The sequence below is a fragment of the Drosophila serrata genome, unplaced genomic scaffold (genome assembly GCF_035046125.1).
Source record: "Drosophila serrata isolate PLE 108 unplaced genomic scaffold, ASM3504612v1 contig_275, whole genome shotgun sequence".
Taxonomy (NCBI): domain Eukaryota; kingdom Metazoa; phylum Arthropoda; class Insecta; order Diptera; family Drosophilidae; genus Drosophila; species Drosophila serrata.
In genome coordinates, this window is record NW_028257173.1 from 3,068,872 (window position 1) to 3,083,597 (window position 14,726).

General features: G+C 33.1%; 1 long non-coding RNA gene across 1 annotated transcript; it reads left to right on the forward strand.

The window, feature by feature from the left end:
* The first annotated feature begins 7,286 nt into the window (after positions 1–7,286).
* Positions 7,287–10,461, forward strand: LOC147643405 (uncharacterized). The gene is made up of 3 exons (XR_015272129.1): positions 7,287–7,730; positions 8,183–8,391; positions 8,469–10,461. It is a non-coding gene; the product is annotated as an uncharacterized LOC147643405 (long non-coding RNA).
* Positions 10,462–14,726: the final 4,265 nt, after the last annotated feature.

Sequence of the window (14,726 nt, forward strand, 5' to 3'; positions counted from 1 at the left end):
ATTTTTTAATCAATTTTCTATGAATGTGTTTAGATACAATGACAAATCAAATGGACAAATATATAACGCTTTCAAATTCGAAATCGTTTGTATTATTAATCCAATAAAACATGAATATTTATATAAACAAATGCACCATATATGAAAAATGTTATTCAAACTTGTTTATTTAGGTACCAAAAGGTTATAGTTCTATATCCGTAACATGCATTACCTACAAACCAATATACTTTTCTACTCTATCAGTTACCCATCATAAATAGACGACAAAATTGTGCATTGTTGAAATGATTTTCACAATGCCATGATTTCCATTTCCAACGAATGTAAAATTTCCGTCTCCGATCTTAGCGGCTTTCAATTCAGCATGAGTCAGGGCCTCAATCAATTTAAATATTGCCTCAGACTCAGAATGTTGGCAGCATCTGACAGCTTCTGTTCGCCTTCCAATGACGACCGACGACGACTGAGTCGGTGAGGATGATGATGATGTGTTGAGGTGTCGGCGCTTTTCAAGATCGCCGACACGCCCCCAGGTTCGAGTGCATCTGAAGTGGGTCTCGAATGTATTCGATTCCAGATTTTGCGCTTATTAAAGATTTTTAAATACTGTAATTTGAGTGAGAAGAAGAGTGGACTTGAATTTGCCGCTGGTAGAGTGCCAATTTATCAGAGATTCGTCATGGTCCTTGAGCAATACGCAGGAGTAGCAACTCCAGCTAATTTAACATTAAATTATGAAAAATCATTCACTTAATTGTCCTTGACTAAAATCCTTTTAAGTAGCCTTTAGCTAATAATTATTAAATTGAATTGATAATTGTTTAGTGTGCAATTACGGTCAGATTGATTTCCTTTTGAAATTTATGCAAACATTTTGTTGCCCTCAATTGACTTTGATTCGAATCGCACAAACTTACTTATTTGCTCTGCTTGTCATTGAACTGATTGTTGTGCCTTTTAAATGTGAATGTTGTTTTCAAACTGTTTGAGGTGTATATAAGCTATTCTATGGCAGTTACAATTTAATTAAATAATATTAAATAATAATGAATTTAATTTTTCCAGTAAATTATTTTAATTGAAGCATAAATAAGGAGCCGCCAGGAATATTTCTTTAATATATAGGCATATTATCATATAGGCATATTATAGTATTAAAAAATGAAATATAAAATGATTAAAACATTAAATATCTTGATAATACAAATATTATTTTGTGCAAGAGTTACATCTTTAAATTTTCTTAAATACCTATGCTTCGCCTTGCTTTTGGTAATACATTTAAACTATAACTTTTGTTATTCGATTTATATCTTTAGAGTATCCCAACTTCACCATTTGGTGTCAAAAAATTCCCCATTTCGTTTTGGCATTACAATCAAATGCACTTGAGAATTAACATTCGGAATGCCTTTAACAACTGATCGAGCTTTGGCATTTAATTGAAAGTCAACATACTTATGCAAATCCCAACGGCTGACCACCTAACGAGCCACCTCGAATCGAATGGTTTTGAATCCAACCAAAAATTTGCATAGAATGAGGCTCTCTTCTCTGAGGAGTTTTTGGTCGACTGATTTGCATGCACATATAGCTCGTCAGTCCAGTGGGGGGTGGGTAATATATATTGTATCTACCGGATACACGGATTCCTGGCGACAAGAGGACAAGCGATAAATTATGACAAAGCCGGCATTAAAATAATTTACAAATTAAACAGCAGAAATTACATTAAAATGAGGGAAAATGTGGCAGCCAACAAGAAGTGCAGAGAGAGAGACAACAAAAAGCGGAGATTCCTTTCCGAGAAAGCCAGTTGGATGCCGCTGGCCAAGCTACAGGAGAGAAGACACAGCCCCGAAGACTGAAGACAGAGTCTTTTGCAGCTTCTGCCGATGCTGACTGATGTTAATAAGGCGTCTCATAAATTATCAAGGCGAAACGTGCTGAGAGAGACGAGAAGAGTGGCTGCCAATGCCAGTCCATCAGGCTGCAACTTTAGAGATGACACGCTTGGTGGGGATTTTATTTGTGGCACGAAGAAAGCCGATTGTTTTTTTTTAATATTTGGAATATGATAAAGAAAATCTTATTTAATAATATTACTTTCTGTCCCTCCCCCTCTCTAACTTTGACTTCCCTTCTCGCTCTTCCAATCTCTAACTTAGACTCCCCTTCTCTATCTCTCTCCCTGCGAACCACTAGAGACATCTCTTGCTCTCTATCTCTTTCTCTTCATTTAAAGCGGGAACTCTTTCTCTCTCGCTCTCACTTGCTCTGTTCTCTTTACTCGGAGACTATAAATACAGACACTGCCGTCGAGCTTGCCTCATTCTGGTCGCGGCCTCCCCGCTGTTTACATCTATGGTGATAATGATAGTGATAGCCCTTCGACCCCAAAAATAACAAATTAATCAGGAAGAAACTGCAAGGGTATACAAACTTCGAGTTCTCCAAGATAGTTTGCTTTTTATTTTATATGTGACACAAAGCACGCTTGATTGTTATTATTAAATATTGGCAACTGGAGAAATAATTTCATTTTATAATAAATTTTACTGTTTCTGTACATTAATGATTATAAATGTAGGCTTGAATTTATTAAAGGGTTTGATGATGGATTCATTCTTTTAGTAAATATTTTACTTGATAAAGGTTAAAATGGATCATTTTTATATGACTTTATATAATAAATTGATTTTTTTGTTTATACTATGGTACGAATTTTAAGATTTTTGAGTTTTTAAATAGTTTTAAAACCGCTCATCTTTGGTATATTATTATTTACTCTAACATGTTGAAGTTTAGCAGAAAAACCGACTGACCCTCTGTCAGTAAGAAGGCTTTGTTACTTTAAATATTTTTAAATGAGAAAATATACAACAACATTACCAAACTATCCTTTTTTAAGAAAATATTTAAATTTATTTAAGTACATTTCTCTCTATTATAAAATATGAGGCTCAAACATCTTAGAATATCGATATTTCTCACGATATCATCGCAAAATTTCCATCTCAGTCTCAGTTTTGTTGTTGTCTTGACATATGCAATGGCGCGCACAAGACAAAAAAATTTACATTGCATTTATACGGATGCGAAATGCAAGACAAGCTCAAATGAGGGATTGGGGATCGGGATGGAGATCGGTATGGGGGATGGCTGCCACTATTAACGTGACAATTTGTGATTTGTGCTGGATGCTGCTGTGACTCGTTGGTATTTAGAATTTCTTTCTCAGCCTCTCAGCATCTCGGCAACTCGGCATCCTGTTGCATCCGTAGAGGAAAACGTCGCCAACGTTCTTGGGCCTGATTTGTTGTTGCTCTGACGATGACTGCATTTAGATTACGGAATTATTTAAAATATTTTATTAAACAGCAGCTGAGAGAGATCGTCTGTCCTCCACTTGAGACTAAATGCCAGCTGTGCGTGGCCATCGTAGCGGGGTATTAATTATATAAATTATTCACAAGTTTTTCTCTTTCCTAATGAATGTCCAGTGGAAATCGTACAGAAATGGCGCAACAGCGCCATCTGGCTTTCGGAACGGGTTCCACCACCGCCTCCTTATCGAAGGGGTTGCTTGGTATTGGAAGAGTTCTAAAAAAGGCAATACCATCATTGCTCTATGCAAAAATCACAGACTGGAAGTGAGAGGAACATCGAAAGGGTTGAATTGCTGTTCATTTTTTACCACCGGAAGGGTGGAACATTTATTTTTTACCAGCCCTATTTAGTTGTATTCTGACTGTGAAGAAGTAAAGATCAAGTAACGAAATTGTAAGTTACTACGCAACAAAACATTATAAGTCATCTTCCTTACATTTTAACAAGAATTTTATGGAAAATACATTTAAACCGACTTTGTATGTTCAAATAACTATGAAATAAGACAGCCAAGTGATAAGTGAGAGCTGGAATCATTTTTTTCAGTCACACTTCGGGAACGGTATACAAATTTGAATAGTAAATATTTATGGAATTGTTTTTTATTTAATAATGGTAAGTATAAGGTATATTATTTTGGTACTAAGATCTTAAAATAAAAATCTTTTAGGAACTGTTGAGTGAATTAAATATGAATAAAACTGTCCGGATATATGAATCAACAAAAACACAAAGAAGAAAAGGTTACCAGGTGAGATGCATAATATATATTTTACTAATGAATGAATAATATTATTTTACAAAAATCTTCTATAAAATTATTAATAAAATAAAATTATTAATAATAAAAAATTCACTAATTTGGGGAATTTGTAGTGGAAAAAGCTGTTTGAAAATATCACAACTAAGTCAAAAAAGCATACATTTTAATTCTGAAAGCTGTTCTATGTTAATTTTTAACAGGTTAACAAATCTGCATACTCAATTCAATAAATCCAAAATATTAAATTTTTTGTAAAAATTTGTTGAGGATTTTAACGTTCCAACCGCTTAAAAAATGCTGAAAAAATGAAAAATGTTACTTTTCTGTCTGAGATGTCTATATTGATTCGGCTATTCATGCTGATCAAGAATATATATAATTTATGACTCCTTCACATAGCTATAAGCTTCTGACTAAAAGTACAATACAAATGATATACTAACAAATTCGATATAGAGCTTAAAAAATTAATAAAAATTAAAAATACTTCAGCAAAACCCTTATTTTTTAAATATCTTGATAAATCTCTAAAGTATACATCAGATTAATTGCTAAGTTTTGCAGGTCAACAACTTAAATAAACCTAATAATTAAGCTTCTTAGATTAAATATATTCACTGATCACCCACGCGTTTTGCTTTGTAATCTGGAAAGCCAAAGATAAACTTCTTCATAGATGCTCTGCCACGTATCCATGACAATAATAATAAACAAATAACGATGCACGCTTGGCCCAATCAAGTCTCAATAAAAAGCATTGTTTGAACACGAGCCCAATGGGATGAATTTAAATATATATTTTTTCCACCCAAAAAACTGGCCACGCTTTCCAATTCATTTCAAACCTCAGTTGGTAATCCATAAGCCAGACAGACAGACTTTTTGTCGGATCATTTCCGTTTTACAAAACAGAAAAATACCAGTCAAAAATTACAAATTAGACAAATAGAAAACATGTCAAAGAACTGAGCGGATCGGGCCAAGACTGTCCGCCCCAATTAAGCTGCTCAAATATTGTATTTTTCTTACCAGTCATGGCGAGTGCGTAAGACCGGTGGATGAGGTTAAAAGGCGTTGAAACGAATAGGGAAACAACACGTTGACTGCTAATTAGAATAAAGCCATGGGGAAAAAATGTTTATTCATGATTTAAGGTAGGTAAAATGAAAGGTAGGTTTTTTTGAAAATAAAAGGAGAGAGAATTGACTAGAGAATTAATTTTAGAACCATCTCTTTTTAAGCTAAATTGTCTATCAGTTTTAAACATAAATTATATATTATTAAAAGGCTGTGAATATTAAATTGAAATTCAGTCTTAGTAGTAATTTAAATGAATTATGAAAACAAATTAATAGGGCATTGGAGATTGATAAAATACCTTTATTAAATGGAAAATATATTCAAGTTTGAGAACTTGTTTATAGAATCAGCTTTTTTCACAACTATTTAATTTGGTTGCCTAAAAAATGGTAATCTACTGTCTGAACCTAAATATATTTTAATAAACAATGAATTACAAAATACAAAAAAATGTATTATATGCTAAATAGTTTTGACAATACAGCCTTGATTTATAGTTAAAACTGACAGTATTCTTTACTTCTTAGTTCTGATCTAAAACCTAAATTAAAAATCAATTAGAAAGAAAAAGGTCTATAGAAAAATCGAATTCAAATGCATTTAATTTCACAGCTTGATGATATCGATCAATGGATGGTTACAAAACCAGTCTTGGGGTAAAAGGCGCCCAGTCATGCTTCCGCCTTCAGAGAGAAAGAGGTCTCCAGGCAAACACATTCACGTCCAAGTCCTCATCCTCATCCGCATCCCCACAGTCACATCCCAACATCCCAATAGAATTCAGACACCTTTTGGCCCATGTCGTACCGTTGGCGGAGCCTCGGTATTTGTTCGTAATCAAAATCCTTTTATAGCATTTACATAGCAGCACATACAAATCAAGTAATGCCTGCTATTGGCCAGGTTTTTTATATACATTTTTACTTCTGGCCAAGTTGCCACTTGTTGTGCAGTTAGAGTTAGTCATTGAGACTTGGGGCTGCTGACAACCGATCCGATCCGATCTGTACCGAGCCTCTGGCTAGATCGTGGGAAAATGATCGATTTCATCAGGCCCGGAGAAGTGTCTCTCTCCCTCGACTGGAGCCATGGAGTACATGACATCGAACATGCCTGGCTGGCCATTGAAACGTGTTCATAAAGCAATTTTCGACTTTTTCTACTCCTTTCAGCTGGGATCGGATCGAAGCTAACGCCGTTTGAGCTTTATGAAATGCATCTGACAGATTGTTGCCAATTTGGTAGTGGAGGCTCTTTGAATATTGATTTGATGACCGTGGAAAATGTGGTTTGTTTTTTCTTTGAATTTTGATGGATAGTTAGCCGTAGATAAACATTAATGGACAGCTAATGATTGATTAGGTAAAAGAGTCGTAAAAACTGCTAGAAGAAAGGATTAAACAGTAGAGGTAGCTTACATCTCGAGAATTAGTGCTTAGCTTATCAATTTTTGTCAAGAAAAGTAAGAAAAAAGTAGTTTAGGAAGAGTTGTTTTTCAAAAGTGACATAAATAGTACAAAAATATAGAAGGGATTTATATTTATCATATAAATTATCATAATTTATTATCATTATTTTATTTTACCAATTCTTATAATCTTTAGTAATCGTTCCAATTAAAATATAATTTTAAAAGCAAATAAAATACAATTTTTCTAAAGTATAATCACCATAAAAAAAGGCAATTCCCATGACAGAATTAAAAATTAGAAAACTTGCTCCACCCAAAATAATAATTTTCATAGCGCAACCTTCTCGTCGCCTAAAAGTCAAACCAACTCCATTGGCAATGCTAATTTTGTTTCATTTTTTTTGTTTTCTATTTTTTATGCATTATTTTTGCCACTTTTTAGTTGGCCATGCCATTTAAGGTATATTTTTCAGAGCTCTCTCACCTTGTAATGGAATTTGTGTCTAATTGCTGCGTTAATTTATACCATTTTTCATGCCATTTTTAATTAATTCTCTTTATTAGATTAGGGGGAACAAAAAATGAATGTTTATATCTGGGAAATATTTATATATATAAATAATTTTGATATGAATTCAGGAAACTCGCTCAACCAAAAATGGATTAAATGAATGGACGACGATCGGAGGGGCTGGCAAAAAAGTCACGCCGCCAAAGGGGAGCAAAAACTTGGCCAGGCCAAACGATGGATGGAGAATTATTATGCAGCAGCAATTACTCGCCAATTGTCGTCGCAATGAGATAGAGAGCGAATGGCCACGCGGACTGGGAATGAAAATGGGAAAATGGGAATGAGAACGGGAACAAAAGGAGAAAAAGCTGTTCGAAAAGGCGATAATCCAGTCGGGAACCGAGTGCAAAAGAAGTCGATGAAGACGGCGTTCAAGTGAGGATCGCAATGATCAAACGAAAAAAAAGTGCACAGGAAATAAAAATTGTTTGAAAATATTTCAATTTAATTTAAAGCTGAAAATCAATCAAAGAAATAACACTACTTTAAGGAATCCTATTCGATCGACACAGGTATTATTTGTTTTGGAAATATCATAATATTTAGTTTGATTTTTTGCTAGTATTTTAATTTCAAATATTATATATTTAATTATATAACAGAATGGGGAAAAGTTACCTATAAGATTCTAGCATATGTGTCAATGTAAATTACTAAAAATAATTAGTTATAGGTTTGCCTAAATGTACAAATTCTTAAATAGATCAATTCCCTAATTTAAAGAAGACATGTTTCTGATTCATTAGGCTTCCAGTTCATATCCTATTTTGGTCCCCAGAGCTCTCGAGCTTAAACCTATTTAAAAATATATTTTAAACAATTGAACAACAATTGAAATATGAAATTCAATTAGATAAGGTTAGTTTTCTATACCGCTTAAGTTGAAACTTTAAAACCTATAAAGCTTATATACAGCAGTATTAAGTAGTTGAAAAACTGATCCTTGAAGTTAATCATTTTACAGTACCAATTTTTCCGCTCAGTGCACCTTCTGGATCTTGGCCACCTCAACGGTTTCGGCCCCCGTCTGGTTATGACCAAATGGAGAGGATCAGCAATCGCCCCCTGTGATTATTTTTATTATAATTGCGCGTTTATTGGCGTGAGGAAATGTTGTTGCCACTCCAATCCATGGGGACACCACACTAAAATGCCGCACATCGACCACTGCCGGTGAGTACATCAAATTTCATAATCAAAAAGCTACGGAGACACCATTTCGTACATTTCTTGATCTTTCTCCATTGCAGCCTGCTCCATTGCTAACTGCTAACTGCTAATGACGACGACACCTTGGACAAAGCACACACAGACCTCCACTTTGGAGTCTGTGTATATGTGGCTCCTCCAGATCTCTGGACACTGGACACAATCCGAAAACATCCCACTAATTTTTCCATATATGTCCAAAGTGGTACACAAACGGCAAAAGGCAAACGACAAACGGCAAAGTGGCTTTGATTTGTGCAAGGCAAACTTGGCGCTTGTTGTACAGCATTTTTGCGTCTCTTAAATGCAGCATTTTCTTCTGGATTCAGTTGAGTTTTAGTTTATAGAGTCAAGTATATGCCTTGGAGTAATATAAAAGTCAAAGCATAAAGCCGACGAAACATGTAAAAATGGCATAAACTATTTCTCGAACACTTAGGAGCATCGCAAATAATATATATGTGTTAAATATGTAAAACTAATCATTAAAAGAATACAAGAATTTACCAGAATAATGCGATACAATTTTTGAACACTTTGAGATGATACCTAACTTTCAAAAACGTTTAGAAATGTTGTTAAATAATTTGTAAGTATTAAATTATATTTAAGAGACAAAGATGTCTTGTAATAATCTCATCTTGTAAAATAATTTCTGCTTAACACAAAGTTCACTCCTTCAACAATAATTATTCCCTTAGCGAAGTCAAAGGTCTCAATCAATTATAAATATTTATACAAAAGACAAACTTAAATTACAAATTCGATGTTATCCATATCAGATTTCCTATATTGTAATACTTAATGGCTTGTTTCCCACTTGACGTGTATCTTTGATCTCGGACTGAAGCCTCACCTTCATTACCTCATTACCTCATCAATTATTTCAACCGATTGCATTGCAATTCAATTAGGAAGTGCATCTATAATAACTCGACCCGACCCAAACTGAATTGTAAACCCCAATTAACAAACTGTTTAATTAGATTTCAAATCAAACCATCGCCATTGGCGCCAACCGAAGCCCTACGAAACTGTTAAACTGTTGAAAATCTTTCCCAAAATAATTAACTATTGAGATGAAAAGCATTTTGGAATACAAAAATTGACTTACCGATGCATATCTCAAGTAATTTCCAGGTGCTATAGTGTATAGTCTAGAAATATAAGAAAAGAAGCACTTGTATCAAGTGAATATATAGTAAAAGGTTTAACATAACTTTATGTAGTGTTATCTTAGTTTCGTATTTTAAAAATTCTATTTTTAGGATACTTTTTTGATAAGCTTTGATGTTGTTGTCGATAGAAACCCATAAATAGATGTACGATAATTATTAAATAATGTTTTTTGTTAAAATATATATTTACAGAAGATGTATAAACAAAGTATAATATACAAATAAAGCAATAAAAGAAAGTACCTTTGGGAAGTCGAAGTTTATATACCTTTGGAGTTAACTTTTTTTCGACAAATCAAATCTTAAAAAATTCATAACTAAGCCAAAAAAGCAGTAATTTAAATTTGGAAAGTTTTCCTATGTTAGTTTTTGTTACGTTAACAAATCTGCATACTAAATTTAAAATTTAAATAAATTAAATTTTTTGTAAAAATTTTAGAAAATTTTAACGAAGTAACTCCTTAAAAAATTTTGAAAAAAATTTAGATTCTTTTTTTTTCTGACAGAGATGTCTAGATCAAGTCGGCTGTTGATGCTGATTAAGAATATATGTGAGTTATAGAGTCGGAAATGACTCCTTCACAACCCTTTACAAATCTGACTTAAATTATATTACCCTCCAAGGGTATAACTATCCAAAATTATCGAAAAGATATTAATTCCCTTTAAATATAAATACAAATCAAATATTTATATAAACAAGTATTACTAGGGTAAACATCTTCCTATAAAATATTTATTTATGCTCCATAAAGATTCATAAAGTCCATATATTATTACCACTCTAAAAATAAATTCAAAGAAATGTAATGCAAACAACTCTAAAAATAAATACAATATACATATATAAAAATGCAACTCAAACATCTCTGCCCTCGCGGCAAGATTTGCTTAAAAAACAATTAAACAAAAGGAAAAGAGCGTTAATAAAAAATTTAAAATAATGAGAGGAACATCACGCCAATGGCTCATTTGTAATGCTCCAGAAGAATTCCGACATTTGAGGAGAGCTTCAGTGGGGCTGGATCCCTAATTACATGGCCTTTTGTTGTCTGCACTTTGCGTTTCTTAGTTTGCGGGTGTTGTAACGCGACAATTAGGGCCATAAAACTTTCTGTTTCCTTGGCCTGCCTTTGCATAATCGCACAATTTGTCAACGGGTGCCGTCAGCCATAGACAACCCCTTTCATATCACATTTAATTGTTTTTCCCTGATTGTTTTGCGCTCCGCATTTCAATTTAAATGTAAAGTTTTATTTTTTTTGGGGTTAACCATTAGGGGTTTAAATGCGTTAAAGAGAAAAATGTGCGCGAGATGGCGTGCCGGTAAGTGTGAAGTGAGAAATGGCTTCGCTGGCAGCTTCACAGATATAAATATATATAAATATATATGGATGAGGTGGCCATTAGGGAGCCAAAGGTAAAGAAAATGTGTAACCAAACAAGGTTGCAGTGTTAACTGAATGAACATGGGAATCATCTCTACACTCTAAGATAAATCTAAAAAAAATTAATCATCTCTAAACATGGTTTAATTTGAAAGCTGTTCTGTTATTTGTTTTTAACATATTTGTATTATATCATATAATTACAGTGAAGCGTAGTAGAATATTTTCTCTATGTATCTAATCTAATTGCACAAATAAATTTAAAAAAAGAAACACCTTTCGACCATTAATTATTCATAAGTTTTAGCTTGGTAAAACCAGTAGCACTGTTAAGAATATTTTTTCAGCTTTACCCCTTTTTTCTTGATCCACATAAAGAAACTTAGGTCTCTTTATTGCAATTTTCTTTGACATTACAATTATTTGTACTAATTAATGGTTCTGTTTTACTAATTCTTATCAGCCTAAGACATGGCAAATGCATTTTAAATACAGCTAAATAAAGACAGAAGCTCATAAACTAGGGAAATAATGGAAAATTAAAATGGATTTCTGAGCTCTAAGTGACTTTGGGTATAAGAGTATTTTAATTGCTCTGCAAAGCACTAAAATATTTAAGAATTCTTTTTATATTGTCCCTCATAAAAGTAAATATTATTTAATATACTTTATTTGTAATTTAATGGAAAGATGCGGAATATGTTTTGTACCGGAGTTTTATCTATAACCGATCTATAATTCTTTAAATTAAATTTTCTTTTACGATCAAATATTTAAGGATATTTCCCATATCAAAATCACAAAATTCTTAATCACTTGTATTATTTTTCTTTCAATTATTATTAATATTAAATAAAGCAAAAGCATTTCTTATACAGCACAAAAAAAGAGAGAATCCCCATAAAGCAACGAAATTATTACAAATAAATATGGATGTAAAACCAAAGAAGATGGCAATAAGAATTTGATTTGCAACCGCTTTCTATGACATTTAAATGGAATACATGAAATCGAGCAGTTTATGTTGAACAAAACTAACCATCGGGATTAGGCCATAAAGCATGCTAGAGTGCGCAGTATCTGCCAGATACAGATACGTACTCGCACTTGCATTCGCATCTAGACGTGCGTGTCAGCGAGTGTGTCTTTCGGGCATCCGATGCCCGATTCCATCCGATCCGATCCGATCCGGAGAGGTGGCTTCATGGTGCAGTGGCTCCGAGCCAGAGACAGAGCCCGGGCCTTGGACGGAGGACCATCAAACCAGAACGGCCGCCTATGAAGAATTCTGCCATAAATCATGGTCATAAAACTTAGCTGTAATCCCCAAAGCATAGAGGAAAGAGCTGGAAATGCACCCAAAGATCTTTGCGGAAGCATTGCGGACTTTCAACTGAGCATAACTCTGATTGATAATGATGTGTCAATAATATGTGTTTGCAATTTTATGCTGACTGAATAATGTGAATGTAACATTGTGATGAAATGCCGCACAGCCGCACAGAAAGTAGCATTTAAATGGTAATTTAAACATAGATTGGAGTTCCAAGAACTAAACCAACCATGATATGATCGGGCCCAAGGACAGCCCATCATTTTGTAATACAGCAGCACTTGGTTGGGGTTTTGAAAATAGTTTAGCTAAGCATGCGGTGATTAAATTGAAATTAACATTGTAGAATAAAGAAATATAGCAAAGTCAATGCACTTATTCAAATATTTTAAGGAACAAATATACCAAGGTATTCAATATATAATACTTCTTCTAATTGAAAAAACAAATCAATTATTTTGTTATAAGAAAAACTTTTGCAAATTAATCAAGACTTTCTATGTCATTTACGAAAGTAATACTAAATAATTGGTGTAATTTCCGATTTTGAATTTCAAATAGTTTCTTTACTCTTTTTTTTGCTATACAATTTTAAAATAAACTTTAAATTATTTAAAATTCTAATCTATTACTTTGTTTACGGGTCAAATTTAATAAATTTTTCAATTTAAATATTTTTAAAATTATGTATACTTTATTAACTTTTAATTCCTTTATAGGGTATCTGACAAATCGTAACTGGTTCCGCCCAATATTCACTGTGCCGCGGCAACATTTGAATGACCAAAAGCGCGCAATGCCTGGAATTTGCATTCAAATTGTGCCCCGATGAGTTCCCGAGAACGATGATGATCCGGGTATATCGGGGTGGCCGGCGCCTTCAACAAAGTGGAAATGCCGCCGAAATGCAAACGACAGGCTAATAAGCTTGAGTGGACAGTTTGGAATGTCCTGCCGGACTCCATATGGTAAACAATTGGCCCAAAGGCCCAGTTGTGGCCTCTGAGTATTATCCGCATTATGCACCCAGGTCGCCGGATCGTCGTTGAATCCCCACCGGCTGTATTGACAGCTTTCTTAAACGCCGGCAAATTGCAGCCCGCGGAGGTGAATCAACTTAATTGCTTGCGGAATTGTGTCAGCAGATCGTGCGTATGCGATATGCTTTATAACACAGAGGTGGAAACAGGAGAATTATTTCAAAAGGGGTTTAGAGGATGTATATTCCTATATTATTATCATAAGTATTTGAATAGCGATAATTGCTGATTTATAAGAATTTCAAAATGAAGTGGCTGTAAAATTATTAAATAATAATTAATATATAATTGTAATTAAATAAAGAATTTTGAATACCGTTTAAAATTTTCTAGGAGTTTACTTCGTTTTTCTACTTGACAAAAACAAGTAATTTTTAATTAATTACTAAAAAACAATCAGTTTTTATTGTTCTTGTTTATTTGTTCTTATTTTAATTTCTATTTTGTTAAAGTTTAAAAAAATCACTTATATTTATTACTACTACTTATAAGCTATTTCTCAGAGTTTTTGGGTTACTTTAGCCCCTGAAATCCCCTTTAGAGCTGCCACTGCCACATGCGATCTGCGATACAGAAGCCAAAAACAATGCCCTTTCAATGGAATCTCCGCGAGGCAAATTCAAGCTGAATTTTTACCTCTTTTCAATGGGTTAATGCCTGGGAGCAGACCGCGGAATTAAATATACTTTTGTAAATTATTAATTGTTGATCAATATTTTTGAGTATGAGGATTATACAAAAAAAAACCTATACGCACTGTTGATTGATTGTCAGAAAGAAAACATCAATTGGGTGCCTCTCAATAAAAGTTAACGTTTTTGCCTCTTTGAGGCATTGTGGTTGTTAAATCTTAATTTATTTTAAATATAATTGAAATAGGTCTTTTAAATAAATAATAACTAAGGAGAATAAAAATATATTTCTTTAAATACATTTTTCAACTGGGAAAGCAAATAACATTGTTTTGTTAACGATACAATTTTAATAAATATAAGAATTTAAATATTTGATTTATTTCTTTTAATAAGAGACAAATTATTATACTGTATTTTTTAAATCCAATTACTTATCTAAAGTGATTCCTGAACTTGAAAATTATTTATATATTTTTGTTTTTTAAACGTAAATTTGTGTATTCTATTTTTTTTGAATCGATAATTTCATTTAAAATTTAAATTATAGTTTTAAATATGATTATTATTAATACTTATAAGGTACAAGTACAATAAAATACACCAATTTGTATACTATACTATTTCAGAGTCGAAGTACCGCCTAATACATATCACTAATGCTTAGTAATCTCCCTTAAAACGCGTTTAAGATCAATTGATATTTAGTTAGTTGCCTAAAAATAGCC